Genomic DNA, 15,765 nt, shown 5'->3' with positions numbered 1-15,765 from the left:
AGGGAGTGATTTATTCTATCAGGTGATTATCCTAAGTTAGGACATATCTCTGATCAAACCTTGTAGAAAGTGGCTGGTTAGAAAATCCTACAAGAAGCCCAATGTATTAATTAGCATAGGCAAAGTCCTATTCATGTAAATGCAAGTATGCTCCGAAACCATGCCAAGCTCTAGAATATATTTTTGTATTGACTCTGCATGACATGTCAGAGGTTTGTAGTGCTCTACTTCAGAGAGCAGTACAAAATTATTTGGAACAAGGGGCCAGGAGCTCCCATGAAATTAACTTTGCTGTTGATAACAGATACATTGAAAATGTTTTAGAATTCCTACTTGGTACTGTATATTTTTATAGTAGTCATTATAACAGAGCTGCACAAAAGGAGCTTGGATTAAACACTAATCATTCTGCAGAAAGCTATGTGCTCTGGTATAGTATTGCATACACATGTAAACAGATGACTGAGCAAAGTGGGGAAGCAAAGTTCACAAAAAAGGAATGCACGGCTATAGTCAGTTGGATACCAAACTACAGGCATCAGCAAAATAATGAATCTACGAGAAGCTGTTAGCAAGAAAAGAGAGAAGCTTTCCTTGATGCGTGGTAAAAAGAATAGGATTCAAAGTGATGTCAGGAAGAAGAAAGGTAAAAGAGTGAAACTCTGCTGAGGTGAGAGAAAGTTCGGATTCTGTCCCTTATACCTAGGCTTCTTTGCTGAACATGTCAACAAGAGAAGCAACTGGTGCTATTGTTTGGTATGCTTTATGATATAGACACTTGTTCACTTGGAGCTGCAGGCCAAACTGTGATTAGATGACAGTGGCTGTCAGTCACAGCTCACTGTAGGACAGTTTTGAACAAATGACATGGGGATAAAAGGCTAATTATTGCCAATTCTCTCGGCTGATTAATAAATAATGTAACAAGGGTCCGAAATACTAGATCCTTAATATTTATTTTCCTGATATATTATTAAATCCTCATTTACAGTTATGGGGTCAATTATGCTGCTTTATATGCTTATTTTGCTGCTTTTAGTTTGTTTTATATACTGTATGATAAAACTCTAGTCAATGACTCTCATCCATGTAACAATACTATAGACAATGGGTGTAGCATTGAATCTGCCAGTCTACATATAATTTTAAATTGATTTGGATATTGTCACTGCATGATCTGGGGTTAAGGACTGTGCCTGGATCAGGTGACCAAGGATCACGTGCCGGCAGGCTGGAGGCCGCATTTCCTATAAGATGGGCTGCCTGCTTCCTGAGCGTGGGACCTGCAGGGTACAGAAAAGTGGTTCTGTGGTAGAGCCAGGATGGTAGCGAGCTGGAAAAACGTGCCAGAATTTAGGATCCTCTGGAAGAACTGCAGAAAACCCTGCATCCAAGGCACAGGGGAAGACCTAAGATTCCTTAGAAGGAGTGATGCTGAGAGCCTTGCTCCCAGAGCAGAATGACTGCAGTCCATAGAAAGAAGGCTAGAGAGGGCCAAGGGTTAATAGACAACTGGGCACAGTGCCTTAACGGAGGGTGGTAGGGGACTCTGTTGACCAGAAAGAAACAGCAGAGACTGGAGAGTGCCAACCTGATGTTTAAGAATCAAAATGGTTTAATAAAGTAGACCCGAATGGGGTGGGGAAGGGTCTGTTACTAAAATCCCTAGTTGCATATGAGTTGATTAGATAAACAGAGGGAAAACTAAGGTTAGGGTGACTATAGTGCCAGGTTATGGGATGGCCTGCACTGGGCTGCACCCTGAAACAACTATGGTGCTATACGCAGGTGATTATCAAATGTATGAATAGGTTGGAGAGTGGTGAAGGAAGCGTTAATGTTAACAAATGCTCAGTTATTTGGCTACTGCACATGACACTGTGCTGATTCAGAAATGATATTAATAATTTGTAAGCATCCATAGAGGAATTTAACGTTTGTCCAAAGTGCAGCGAATTAAAAAACCCCAGTGTTCCTACTCATATGCTGAAATACTATGAATGTGACATTTGTCTGAGTAAAGGAAAGTGGCTTTAAAAGAGTTATTTCATTTGGTTCCATCTGAAATGAAGAATAGGGAATGACTTGAAAAGGATATAACTAAAATAGAAATGGGAAGATATGGGTTATACCATGGCATGGAAATTCATAAATCCTTTCTGATATTGAGAAAAAAGCTTTACAGATAAAGACACTAAAGGAAAACCATTACGAAGTCTTGGCTCCAATTCAACTCTAGTTACACTGGTGTAAATATGTAGTAACCCATGGAAGCCTGTGGTGTTCTTCAGGATTTAAATCTGTGTAATGCAGAAAGGATGTTCAATATTATCAGAAAATGAATTGTTTTTTGTTATGCTGTCATTCCTACATACTATTTAAAATTTCATTCAACTGAATTAGACCTTTATATCAATATTTACCCATTGTCAAAGGAGAAGAGAGACTGTTACAAGGTCAAAACAGTTGAAATGGGTTATTTGTAGAAAATCTTAATGTTTGAGAATTAAGATTACTACCATGGACATGTGATTCTATAGCCAATTTACTCAATATACAAATTCACTTTGTAACTGCCAGCCCCGCAAACTCACATTGGCCTCTGACAACCAGGTTAGGTTCTTTCCTTCTCACACAATACTAACACTGTTATTTATATTTTGTTAGTGCTTATAGGCCCCAATAGAGGTTTGGACTCCATTGTGCTTGGCCCTATACCACACATACGAAGACAAAATCTCTACCTAGAAAAGTTTACAATCTAAAAGACCCCAGGACAGATGGGTGCTTGTAGGGATGTAACAAAGTAACATGTCTCCAAATTACAGCAAATAACCAAATATAAGAATCCAAAAAGAGAAAAGTACTTTGTCTCTTTTGGAATACCTCTGAAAGTGAGAACAATGTAAAGGACAAGGTGATGCTTTAAATCCAGCAGCATGACTTCTCCCCATATACTGTTTTTTCATCAGAAGATGGCAGCAAAATCTCAGAAACCACCATGTTCACAATTCTCACTTTCGATCACATGTAGGGATTATATAGAGAATGCATGGTGGTGTGGAATAAAGGATCAGTTGGATTTATCTTGGGATGCCTTCTTCATTAGGGTCACCCTAAATAAGTCTGTTAGTCCTTTATTTCCAATTATACCAGACTGCAGTTGCTACATGTGTCATATTTTGCAAAGTAGCTGTTATAGAAATATTTTAACTATGTATTTCTTAATAAGATGAGTGCTTTTTTCATATTCCTCTACGCGTGAAAGCAAAGTCTTTTATTTCATTAATCCAAACTGCTCAGGGTTCAGAGCAGGGGAAAAATTAGAACATAACATAAAAACGGTCATACGGGGTCAGACCAAAGGTCCATCTGGCCCAGTATCCTGTCTTCCAACAGCAGCCAATGCCAGGTGCCCCAGAAGGAATGAAGAGAACAGGTAATCATCAAGTGATCCATTCCCTGTCGCCCATTCCTAGCTTGTGGCAAACTGAGGCTAGGGATACCATTCCTGCCCATCCTGGCTAATAGCCATTGATGGACTTATCCTCCATGAATTTATCTAGTTCTTTTTTGAACCCTGTTATGGTCTTGGCCTTCACAATATCCTCTGGCAAGGAGTTCCACAGGTTGGCTGTGCGTTGTGTGAAGAAATACTTCCTTTTGTTTGTTTTAAACCTGCTGCCTATTAATTTCATTTGGTGACCCCTAGTTTGTGTGTTCTGAGAAGGAGTAAATAACACTTCCTTATTTACTTTCTCAACACCAGTCATGATTTTGTTGACTTCCATAATATCCCCCCTTAGTCATCTCTTTTACAAGCTGAAAAGTCTTAGTCTTATTAATCTCTCCTCATACAGAAGCTGTTCCATATCCCTAATCATTTATGTCACCCTTTTCTGAACCTTTTCCAATTTCAAAATATTTTTTGAGATGGGGTGACCACATCTGTATGCAGAATTCAAGATGTGGGTGTGCCATGGATTCATATACAGGCAATATGATATTTTATATCTTATCTACCCCTTAATGATTCCCAACACTGTTTGCTTTTTTGACTGCTGCTGCACATTGTGTGGACGTTTTCAGAGAACTAAGTACTAATGAAAACTAATACTAGTATGAAACCTTGTGATAGCTTTTCTGTACATAACACTTCGCAAGTTTGTTCTGATATTCTAGGACTTTCTAGGGTTGGAAGTGAGTGTTGTGTGTCCCATTGGTAAATTAGAAATATTCCCTATCTGATGATAAAAAAGATCCAGTTTCCAGCCTAGTGGATTAATATATTGTTATGGTAGGTGTCCCCAGGTAGCACTGTTACACAGTCTTGTTAGTTATTTTTTTAGGCCATGTATAGATTACAAGCGAGGGGTGTGATTTTCCTCCTTGTATACACATAGTCATGCTACCTCTCATCAAGCTAGCACAAGTATAAATGGCAGTGTAGCCACAGTACCATGGATAGCAACAGCAGAGCTGTGGCAAGTACGTACCTATCAGTTTCATGCAGGTTTGTACTTGGCGTGGCTCAGCCATGCCTCTGTTTCTGCTATCAGTGCTTCCACAGCTACACTTCTATTTCTACTGACACTAGTTCAAGGAGAGCTAGCATGAGTATGTGTACATGAGCCTGGAAATCACACCCCTACCTGGAAGTGCAAATACAGCCCTAGTGGGTGAGTAGTGTACTGTCTTTGAAGAAATGCTGTGTTTTGTTTGTAGTACATGGGTTCATTGGAGGAGCTGTTGCAAACAGCAAGAGACTTTGTTCTCCTTCTTTAGCCTCTTTCTAATTCTGGAGCTGGAGTTGTTTGTTGGGAACTGAGCACTGGTGTTGGGGCTGAGGGTCTTGAAAGAAGTTCTCTAGCTGCGTGCTCTTTGTGGCCACCTCTGTTCTACACTGGCGGACGTGTGTGTAAATGATACAATCTATAATAAGAAAATACTCAGATTGTGTACCTCTGGTTTTTCCTCCCAAAGGAAGTGCTAACTTGCATGACCCCAATATCTGTTGTCCTACAGGTGTCCCCAACTGCCTGCCGAAGGATCACAATATATTAGAATCTTACGGATTTCAGTAGAAAATGATAACGTTTGTCATTTTTTGCATCATCCAGTGGAATATCATAAAAATTTGTATGTACTTCATGTTGTATGAGAGAGTTCCACAATCCTACAGAGCAGTTATTTTCTATTTAACCCATCAGACTTCAGAGTAATTTCAAAAATATGTATTGCGTTTCTATAGGACCTTAGTGGTGTCACCCCTATTCAATTCTACAGGAATTTTCCCTAATGATTAATCTGACACTGGGGCAGGATTTTAATATTGCATATCCTGCACTTCAAATCAGGATAAGATAAGGGTAGTGGGAAAGGAAGCATTTCTTCAGAAGGGTTTTTTTTTCACTTTTAGAAGCTGTCAAAGATTTGGAATATTGAAAACAGACCAGATGGAAATAGACTGGTGGGCATAATAAGTGTGAGGTGGTCAAAATTGCATGCTAAATGTATTCATCACATGACTGTCAGTGCAAGATAGGTAGTGTATATGTGCAATTACAAGCATATAATGTACACATGTACATAATATTAATCTTTTAAAAACTTGTTAATGTGTTGAAATATTACTTTGTACGAACAGTGAAAATTCGTTTACGACTGTATGAAGATCAATAATCAATTAGATCCTTTGAAAATAACGGGGAAATATTGTAAAGACAGTAATTTCATGGCTTTGATTTTCTTCTTGGATTAGAATACAAAACCTGTTTCATTTTTTTCCCCAAGGCTTTTTCCTTGTATGCCCAAAGAAAGGCAAGAAAACCTATGCTAGACATATTATTAAATTAAGGCTGTTTTAGACTCAATTTGGTAAGGGTTAAATCTTTTAATAATACTTACATGATAATAGGTTAAAATCTTTTCTTGAACTATTCATTTTAGCTAGGAGGAGCATTTTTCGTTCTTAATTTTTCCCAGAAATATTTCCACTTCTAAAATTACTAATTAATTTATAGAAATTTACTGCAATGGAAGGTCCATTGAGAATCTCTCCATACCAGTAGATGCGTGTGTGGCAGATATAAATATCCAACTTGCAATAGGCAGCTGCCTATGAATTGTTACTACAAAGGCAGTCTGACATGTTTTTTTCTTGGAGTAAAGTGAAGACTTTCAGAAAATGCTGCTGAGTAGCAGTGCTCTGGAAATGGACCCAGAGCATATTGCAGATTTGTGTTTTGTTGTGGTCAATATCTATTAAGATATTGAAAGAGGGGTAGAAGTAGAGCTGTAGGAAAGCTACAAATATTTTACTCAAGGAATTTTTTTTCCCACTGAGTGCTTATTGAGCTAGACCACGATTCACCAGAATTTAACTGTTCAAATATACTTAATTTTTTTCACCTTGTCTTTATTCTGTGGATTGATGGTGAACAGTTCTGACTTCCTAATATATGATCGCTCATATTTGAGCTATGTTGCATAGCTGCACACAATTGGCACAGTAGTCTTATTTGTTCTTTGATTGCATGAGCAATAACTCTTACAGGACCTGATCTAAAGCCCTTTGCAGCCAGTGGAAGTCTTTGACTTCAGTGGACTTTGGATCAGGCCCATAATCAAGAGAGTAAGAGGCTGAAGTCACAAAGGCTTTCAATTTTGCAGGGACAAGTAACAGTTTTTAGGTAGAGATAGTAGATGGAATTAGGGAATTTTAAAATATTTGAAACCTTTTCCCTTCTGAGCCACAAAAAGGTTGCCTGAGGCATCGTTTTTAGAAGTATCAGGAAACTGTAAGATTGATTGGCTAGGTCTAGAATTTAAATTGATTTTTTTTCTTGTTGCGGTCACACAAAGTAATCCATGTATTTAGTCCTAGTTGCCAAGGATGTGGTCAGAAGATGAACTGTAATTCAATGGCTTCTGTGCCAGGAATTCCAGAGAGGGATTTTAAGCACCTCTCTTTGTGTCTAAAGTGACCTAGTGCATCCTATATAAAATACTCCACTTTTTGTGACAATAGCTTAGATATGAGCTTCCACATTCCAAGACTGCTTTATGCAAACATTAGTGCACATGAAACTGAGTCACTGAAATATTTGTGCAAAGTGGTTTGAAATAGTCATAACACTCGGTTTCAGTTCACATGACTTTCTTGAGCCAAAACCAGTGGGGTTTATTTGTCAGGGTCCAGGTATACTTCTCTTTAGGTCCACGAGAATCTGAACGTTTTGGGAAACTTGACCCATAATGCATTTCCCTCCTCCCTAAATAAACTTAGCAATGAAACCTGAAACCACGTGAGGTTTGCTGCTTTTCTGTGGAAACTTTTCCAGAAATCTAGATACTAGGAGTGATGATACATGTGTCTGAGGGCCTAGTGTGGAATTTAGGATGATTTAAAATTGAATAGAAGTCTATGAAATCTGGATTTTCATATGGCTCCTACAATTTATTTTGGAGTCAGTACATGAGATTTTTGGGAGAATTCACTTACTGCTGAAGGTACATAATTAAGGATATTTTTTTCCTGTTTGCGTGGGCTTCTAGGAAGTGAGAAATGAAGGTAATTTACTTTGAGAGAGAGACTGCAAATGGTATGCTTTTGACTAGATTCGCATCTTAGATGAGTAGAAGACCTCATAACATGGCTTGGAAAATCCCCTGCTATGTATGTATGCGAAAACCATAGCAGCAGATTTTTTTGAGATGAGCATCAGTATGTGCTATGCATCTGAAATTAAAATCTGTCCCATTGTTTTTTATGTTACTAATCTACATGGGGGAAGTTAAGATTTAGGAAAAGATCATCGCAAAGGAAATGTGTAGGGCTTGACTGATATCACACACTGGTTTAATTCCAGGGTAACTACTGACCTAAGGGAGGTTTCAGAGTAGCAGCGTGTTAGTCTGTATTCGCAGAAAGAAAAGGAGGACTTGTGGCACCTTAGAGACTAACAAATTTAGTTGAGCATAAGTTTTCATGAGCTACAGCTCACTTCATCCGATGTATTCAGTGGAAGATACAGTGTGGAGATTTATATACATAGAGAACATGAAACAATGGGTATTACTGTACACACTGTAATGAGAGTGATCACTTAAGGTGAGCCATTACCAGCAGGAGAGCGGGGGGTGGGAGGGGAACTTTTATAGTGATAATCAAGGTGGTCCATTTCCAGCAGTTGACAAGAACGTCTGAGGAACAGTGGGGGGTGAAGGGAGGGAATAAACATGTGGAAATAGTTTTACTTTGTGTAATGACCCATCCGCTCCCACTCTCTATTCAAGCCTAAGTTAATTATATCCAGTTTGCAAATTAATTCCATTTCAACAGTCTCTCCTTGGAGTCTATTTTTGAAGTTTTTTTGTTGAAGCATCTTCCCCATCATGATTACACTAGTCATTCTGTTAAACCTGATCAAAATGGTTGAACCCTGAAGCCATATTCAACAGTCCAGGAAATATGATATCCTGTCCTGGAGGAAAGAGGTGGCAAGCTCCTCATTCCTAAATGGATGGTGAATATGAAACACCATGGAAACGCATTTTGGTCCTGCGTAAGGGCTGACAAATTTGGCCTCTGTGTCTATCTTCTACTGCTGTACCATGAAGCTGAATTCTCCTATTCAGCAGCCTGACATTCTGTCAATTAATACAGCTGACCTTGACCACTGTAATTTTAACCAAAAGTGGGAATTTAGATTTGTGAAAATAAAATTCATGGTTCTGTAGATGAACAAACAAAATATTGTTAGTTTATCTTTTTTTCACTGTAGATAATTAATCATCTCCTGCGTGCTCAAATTATATCAAGAGAAAAAACACTGACAGGTATTTAAACAAAGTATCTGATTCTACTCTTGTTACTTGTGTATTTGTTTTTAATTTGTTTGTTTTCTCCCGTGCCAATTTCTTCCTCTATTTACATTTGCCTGATTTCCATACTTCCTGCTAACCTTTAAATTCAAGGTCAAAATCCTAGTCACCTATAAAATCACAACATAAGGACGGGGGAAATTACAGGCTAAAAGCAAAAATGTTATAGTGTTCTTTGAAATATTTCATAGTATTGTAGTTGACTAAGTATTAGGAGATTTTTAATAGCAATAAATGGTGATTACTACTAAAAATGGTTTTGAGAACTTTGTCATTGCTGTAAATTGTTTATAAAAACAATATTAAATTCCATTGGACTTGAACTACTTGATGTTTGTTAGTCTCTATGGTGCCACAAGTACTCCTTTTCTTTTTGCGAATACAGACTAACACGGCTGCTATTCTGAAACTTGTTTATTTCTATCATTTAATTTCATGCCTAAGTGAACTATTAAATCAATCATGCTGTATTTAAAGGGCAGCATTTGCATTGGTATGACCAGTGAGTCATAACCAACTATTTACTTTTTATAGCTTAAAGAATAAGAGAACATACAATATTAGTAAATGATCCATAAACTATAGTTTAATGTGGGTGAAATCTGTACACTTTAGCTTTTTGTTTAGAATTAAAAAAACCCCAAAGTCCTGCTAACGCCTTCTAGAGAAATCATGACATGTGCTTACATTAGGATCTAATTATTTCTTTTTAATTGTGCTACAGTTACTATTCTGGATCTTGCATTGTACAAAATGCATGGACTCCAAAATACTACTTGCTTCTGTGGGAGACTTGGGTATGGAAGAAATGCAAGGCATATACTTAGGGTGACCAGACAGCAAGTGTGAAAAATTGGGACGGGTGGGGGAGCAATAGGAGCCTATATAACAAAAAGACCCAAAAATCGGGACTGTCCCTATAAAATCAAGACGTCTGGTCACCCTACATATACTATAATGTTTTAAACTGATATTTGACATAGATGCCTATTAACTTAAACTTTAAATCAAATCTTGAATTCTAATATTAAATACAAGTTTTCTTAGGATTATTCTTCAGAAATTTTAATAAATTTAATTTGGCCCATGAAAATAGAGAGTTATGAATAACCAAGTAATTTTAAAAAGATCAACATCTAATTTCACGAGTCAAACTGCTGCTGTTGCTATATTCTAATATGAATTCTAAGAATATAATTAATTATCTCTTTGATATTGTAAATTGGTAATCGCATTACCATAGAAAACAAACTAAAACCCTTAAGACACTGACTCCCTTTCTGGCCTTGAGCAAGTAACTTGACATATCTGTGACTGACCTGCCCCTGATAAAGGTGCTGTCAGACTTAATTAATGACTAAAATGATTTGAGAGCCTGAGATATGATGCCTTGTACATTTCAATGTTTGCTATTGCAAATCACTTTTCACCAATGCTATCCACCATGTGGTGGGGTCTGAGACAGTGCAGCTATATTTTGTTCTAAATACAAGGAAATCCTACAGTTTCTTAGGTACCCCCATGTCATAAAAGTTGGTAAATGATGGCTTATCAATGTCAAAAGTGTAAGTGCAGAGTGTTTGTACAAACAGAAGTAATGTGCCCTAGAGCTCCCCTGAAATCACTGTGTGACAGTAAGGCTCTCACTCTGTGCTCATGGATGATGGGGTTGGCCATCTTATAGCACTAGCCTGCCTGACCTCTATGGGTGGCTGAGTTGTGTTGTATTAATTTAGATGGAACAAAGGGTCAAAGGTGTTAATGTGACTCTGCTGATGTCCAACATTAAACAGCATTCAGGATTTGGTGTATAGAGACCTCAGCCTGCTTAGCACCCTGGCAAACTCAACATTTAAAAATCTTTTCAACTTTTTATTAAATATAAAGCATTTGAAATGTAAAGTTATAAGTAAAGCTTTCATTTTAATAACCTCCCATGTTCCTTTTCACTTTAGCTGGAGAGAGTCTTTAAAGGCCAAGACCTCCATGCTTGACAGTCTCTTTGACGGTAATAACTGTCCTCTGGGGGGAAAAGAGGAAAAGTTAGTTGAGATGGAGCTGTCATTTTTGCTGCTGCTGTTAAAGTCCGATCCTGTTTCCTAGAAGACCAAACAAAACACATGGAAGGGAGAATAGCAAAGAAAGAAAAAATGCAGCTTCTGTCTCTGGTGTTCTGTCTCTTGCAACCTTACTGCTGAAACATTACAGTCATGGCACATGGTTTTATTAGCCATTCTGAGACCGGGCAAATTCGTATCAGCATCAAATTGCTTAGGACATTGCTTTTATCTGCCTCTCTGGTCACAGGCTTATAGCCGTATTGCAAAATATATAGATTTGGTCAGCTAAACCAGACTCTTATTAGACAGAAGTCAAAAGAAGTGGGATAGAGAAGAGATAAGCTGGGGAAGGAAAAGGACACGAGTGGGTTGGGTGACAAAAAGTCTCACATCCCAGGTGGTATGTGGGATTGAGCTAAAGCTGGTGGAGGTGGCATTGTCATCTGAGTCCCTCTTTTTCGCCTGGTCAGGACATCTCTCAGGATCAGGAAGTGGTATCAAGCATGATCCTGGGGCCCCAGGAGATAACAAAGGTGGTGGCCAGGATGGTAGGGTCCACTCATTCCCCCTGTTTCAGTCAGCCAGCATCAATGCCCGATGTCCCTCCCAAATGTTTTTAAGAACCCTAAAAGGGAGTGATGGGGGGAATAGCTCCTCCTCTCATTATTTTGTCCACCAGCTAGGCCGAGTTTCTGACACCCCAATTTTGATCCATTGATTACAGTCCCACACTTTCCTTGTTTACGAGCTGTGATTTGAACACAGTCCTTGAGTTATATCAGTAGGCCTTTTTGCTTGGACTTACTCAGTCTCTCTCCCTTTTTGCATTTAGGTTATTGTGACATTTTTTAAACTTTCACTCACTTTTTACAGTTGAGCTCACAATTAGGGTAAATTGGTAGACCCAATTATCACAACACTAAGCAATCCCCAGCTGAGGAGGGCTTGGGAGACGAGTTTCTTTCTCTTCAATCCCTTTGAGGTATCAGTGAAAAACTTAAAAAAGTGTTAATTTTTAAGATACCCTTTGGTGCTTTGGAATGCCCTTCATGATGGTCATGGAGCAGCCAGTGGCAGAGGAAGCTCAGGGGTAGGTTTCTATAGCAGTGAGGAGATGAGGTGACAGAGGCCCTGTGTTCTCAATATCTGTTGGGTTTGTGGTCCTGTTCCTTTCCTGTGGAGGGAAAGACCTGTCAATGACAGAAATATTTGAAGGAAATGCCATAAAAGGAATTTCTGAATTTTCCTTTCCACTGGTCTTTGCCACATGAGGATGTGATTCAGCCCACTATTGTCATTTTATTTGCTAAGTGCCAACCATATAGTCAACACTGAATGAAACACTGAAGAAGATGTGGAGTTTATAATATAAACAGACAGCGTATGAACTGGACACATTGGCAGACTGAGAAGGTGGTTCTAATTTAGGGCACAAAACAAATATTCAGTGGGTTCAGTGACAGCACTGCAAGGATCGATAATGAAGGTAAGTAGACTGGCTGTTTCCTTATCAATGTGACAGGAGTTTCTGACTAAGATATATGAGGGTCACAAGGGGATCTTAAATGCAAAGCGAGAGACAGTGAGAGAGAGAGAGAGAGAGAGAGAGAGCACCAAATATTCTGACTGATGGCCAGGACTTAAGAAGCAATTGCAAGTTCTGGTGGAAGGTTGACAAGTATGCCAAAGAGAGGTTTAGCTGCACAGAGCCATTAATCCTCTGTCTGACTTGATTGCCCTTGGCAGAAAATAAGACCAGGTAGACTTCAGCTAAATCATGCAGTTTACTCCCTTGTGGCTGACTTCATTTATAGCTGTGTAAACTCACCAAAACTCTTACCTGTATTGTTTCCCTTGGTTATCAAAGATACAAAGTGTTCAGTGATGTTCACCCACTCAGGCATCATGACAGGACAAGTCAGGTTAAACAATGGAATGCCATTTGCTCCATGAACTTCTAAATGTTTTCAGATAACATGTACTTTTGCAGTGTTACTGCCAGTCCTCCTTCCCTGGGGAGCAATGGGGAAGCTGAATGTGGGATGAAATTATTGTACCTTTTGAAACCAGAGGGTGGCTCACAGTCTCTAGCTGTTGGAGCCTTAAAGGCTAGTCACAAGGGCTACAGTCCAGCAGATTTTCTAATGTGGCAGGAGCTGCATACGCTTTTTGCCAGCTCTTCCATCTTGGTGAGATCCTGAATGGACAGCTTCTCCGGAGGAGGGAAGGAAATAACAAAAAAGGAAAATTACTTCACTTATCATCCTGGAGCAAAAGACTTGGAAAAAAAATTGGGGAAAGGGGGAAGAAAGATAAAGCCATGACAGTGGGTGTGCTGGCCCAGCAAGGAGGACAGTGTACATTGCTACACAGTGTACACGCTCTTATTGGCTCATCAGTCATCCAGTACTCAGAAACGTGCATCTTGTTCAGTCAGAAAACTGGGCATCAATGCCCTTCCTTGTCTTCCCACCTGTATCCCAGCATAGGCATAGAGAGTCTTCCCTTGAACATGATAAAGATACAGCGTGCAGTAGTCTGCATTCTAGTATGGTAAGCTATCCTTTTTTTCTTTTTAAACTAGAGATAGTCACTTAATTCAGCATCTCAAATATTTTTGTTTATCAACAGCACGTTTGCCATTAAGTCTGCATCTCTTTTCCTTACTTAGAAACCTGAAGCTTTCTGAGGCTGTAAGTCCACCACTAGTACCAGGGTAAAAATACAATTCCCCAAAAATGTTTTTTAAAACCAGTAATTATACTCCTTGAGCAAGATGCTTGTGGTGTAGAACCAAAAGTGTGTGCCTGGTTTTCTAAGGAAGAGGTGATCATGTAATTAACACACTACTTACAATTACTACATTACTTTTAATTTGTAAACCTCTTTAAACTTCTAAACATGTTCCAAGTAAAAATATAGTATTGAATTTAATACCATCAGATCATCTTAATATCACCTAATTTTTTTGTGACCATCAGAGCTTACACTGGAAATGAAGCCCACAACTGGTAACCAAATATCATAGCAATGAGAGTATTAGAAATGGGGTAATTTGGGGCAAATCCAGAACCCAGACTGAACTGAATTCCTGACAGGAATGAAGGACCCTCCTTCCAGGGAGTATAGCTGTGGAGTGAGCTGCTGCTGGAGCATAACCTCCGTGGGCCCATCTGTGTCCCCTGACCCAGGGGTCTCCCTGCATTGTACTAGTTATATTTTCCAACTACCCTAGATAGCCTGTAAATTATAAGGCTGGCACTGCTCTTCCTCCAGTATGACACAGAAGTTTTGTCCCTATTAACCAGATGTTGTCAATTTGAAATGCATCTGTCATAAATATAAAGGGAAGGGTAAACCCCTTTGAAATCCCTCCTGGCCAGGGGAAAGCTCCTCTCACCTGTAAAGGGTTAAGAAGCTAAAGGTAACCTCGCTGGCACCTGACCAAAATGACCAATGAGGAGACAAGATACTTTCAAAAGCTGGGAGGAGGGAGAGTAACAAAGGGTCTGTCTGTAGTCGTCTTGGCCGGGGACAGAACAGGAATGGAGTCTTAGAACTTTTAGTAAGTAATCTAGCTAGGTATGTGTTAGATTATGATTTCTTTAAATGGCTGAGAAAAGAATTGTGCTGAATAGAATAACTATTTCTGTCTGTGTATCTTTTTTGTAACTTAAGGTTTTGCCTAGAGGGGTTCTCTATGTTTTTGAATCTAATTACCCTGTAAGATATATACCATCCTGATTTTACAGGGGGAATTTCTTTATTTCTATTTACTTCTATTTTTTATTAAAAGTCTTCTTGTAAAACACTGAATGCTTTTTCATTGTTCTCAGATCCAAGGGTTTGGGTTTGTGGTCACCTATGCAAATTGGTGAGGCTTTTTATCCAACATTTCCCAGGAAAGGGGGGGTGCAAGTGTTGGGAGGATTGTTCATTGTTCTTAAGATCCAAGGGTCTGGGTCTGTAGTCACCTAGACAAATTGGTGAGGCTTTTTACCAAACCTTGTCCAGGAAGTGGGGTGCAAGGTTTTGGGAAGTATTTTGGGGGGAAGGACGCGTCCAAACAGCTCTTCCCCAGTAACCAGTATTAGTTTGGTGGTGGTAGCGGCCATTCCAAGGATAACGGGGGTAATATTTTGTACCTTGGGGAAGTTTTGACCTAAGCTGGTAAAGATAAGCTTAGGAGGTTTTTCATGCAGGTCCCCACATCTGTACCCTAGAGTTCAGAGTGGGGGAGGAACCTTGACATGGTGGCACAGTGGTGGGATTAACCTGAAATCATTTTGAGATCCAGTTGAGATTTTTTGAACTAGAAATACAGATTTTAAAAAGGAATTTTTAGGAAGTCCAGAAGGCAGCTTTGAAACTGAAAGCAGCTTGGTTTCTCTCTGCTTTGTGGCCAAGCAGAGACAAAAGGGGATTATCTTGTGAATTGCAGGTTTTCTTGCCTGGAGGCAGGGTACTTAACTCCTGCAGGGAAATTCACAGTCTTCCAACCCAGAGGTTTTTTTTTTTTTCTTTTCTTCCTAAAAGTAAATAGGGGGTGTGTGCTCTACCCATTTGCCTGGAGACAAAAGTGGCAGGGTTTTTTTTTAGGATTTTGATTTTTTTTTTTGTTTGTTTTACAAGGAGCACAGGTTTGAAAAGAAATTTTTTTTCTTCTTTGGGCTGGGTAAGCAGGTTTCCAAGTAGTTGGAGGTTTTTTGCTTTAATTTGGGCCCAGAGCAGAGACAAGGGAATTGTCTTTTTCTGTAGGCTGACAATCACTATCAGAGAATAGGTATTCTATTCCAGCACAGCAAAATTTTACAGCCAA

General features: G+C 39.1%; 1 long non-coding RNA gene across 1 annotated transcript in view; it reads left to right on the top strand.

The window, feature by feature from the left end:
• The first annotated feature begins 604 nt into the window (after positions 1 to 604).
• LOC140916870 (uncharacterized) overlaps positions 605 to 15,765 on the top strand; it is a 162,536-nt gene continuing 147,375 nt past the window's right edge. Inside the window, exon 1 of the long non-coding RNA XR_012160678.1 lies at positions 605 to 670. This is a non-coding gene — a long non-coding RNA (uncharacterized lncRNA). The remainder of the gene's footprint in view (positions 671 to 15,765) is intronic.

Source organism: Lepidochelys kempii, chromosome 9 (genome assembly GCF_965140265.1).
Source record: "Lepidochelys kempii isolate rLepKem1 chromosome 9, rLepKem1.hap2, whole genome shotgun sequence".
NCBI lineage: Eukaryota > Metazoa > Chordata > Testudines > Cheloniidae > Lepidochelys > Lepidochelys kempii.
This window is presented reverse-complemented; position numbering and strand designations above follow the sequence as displayed.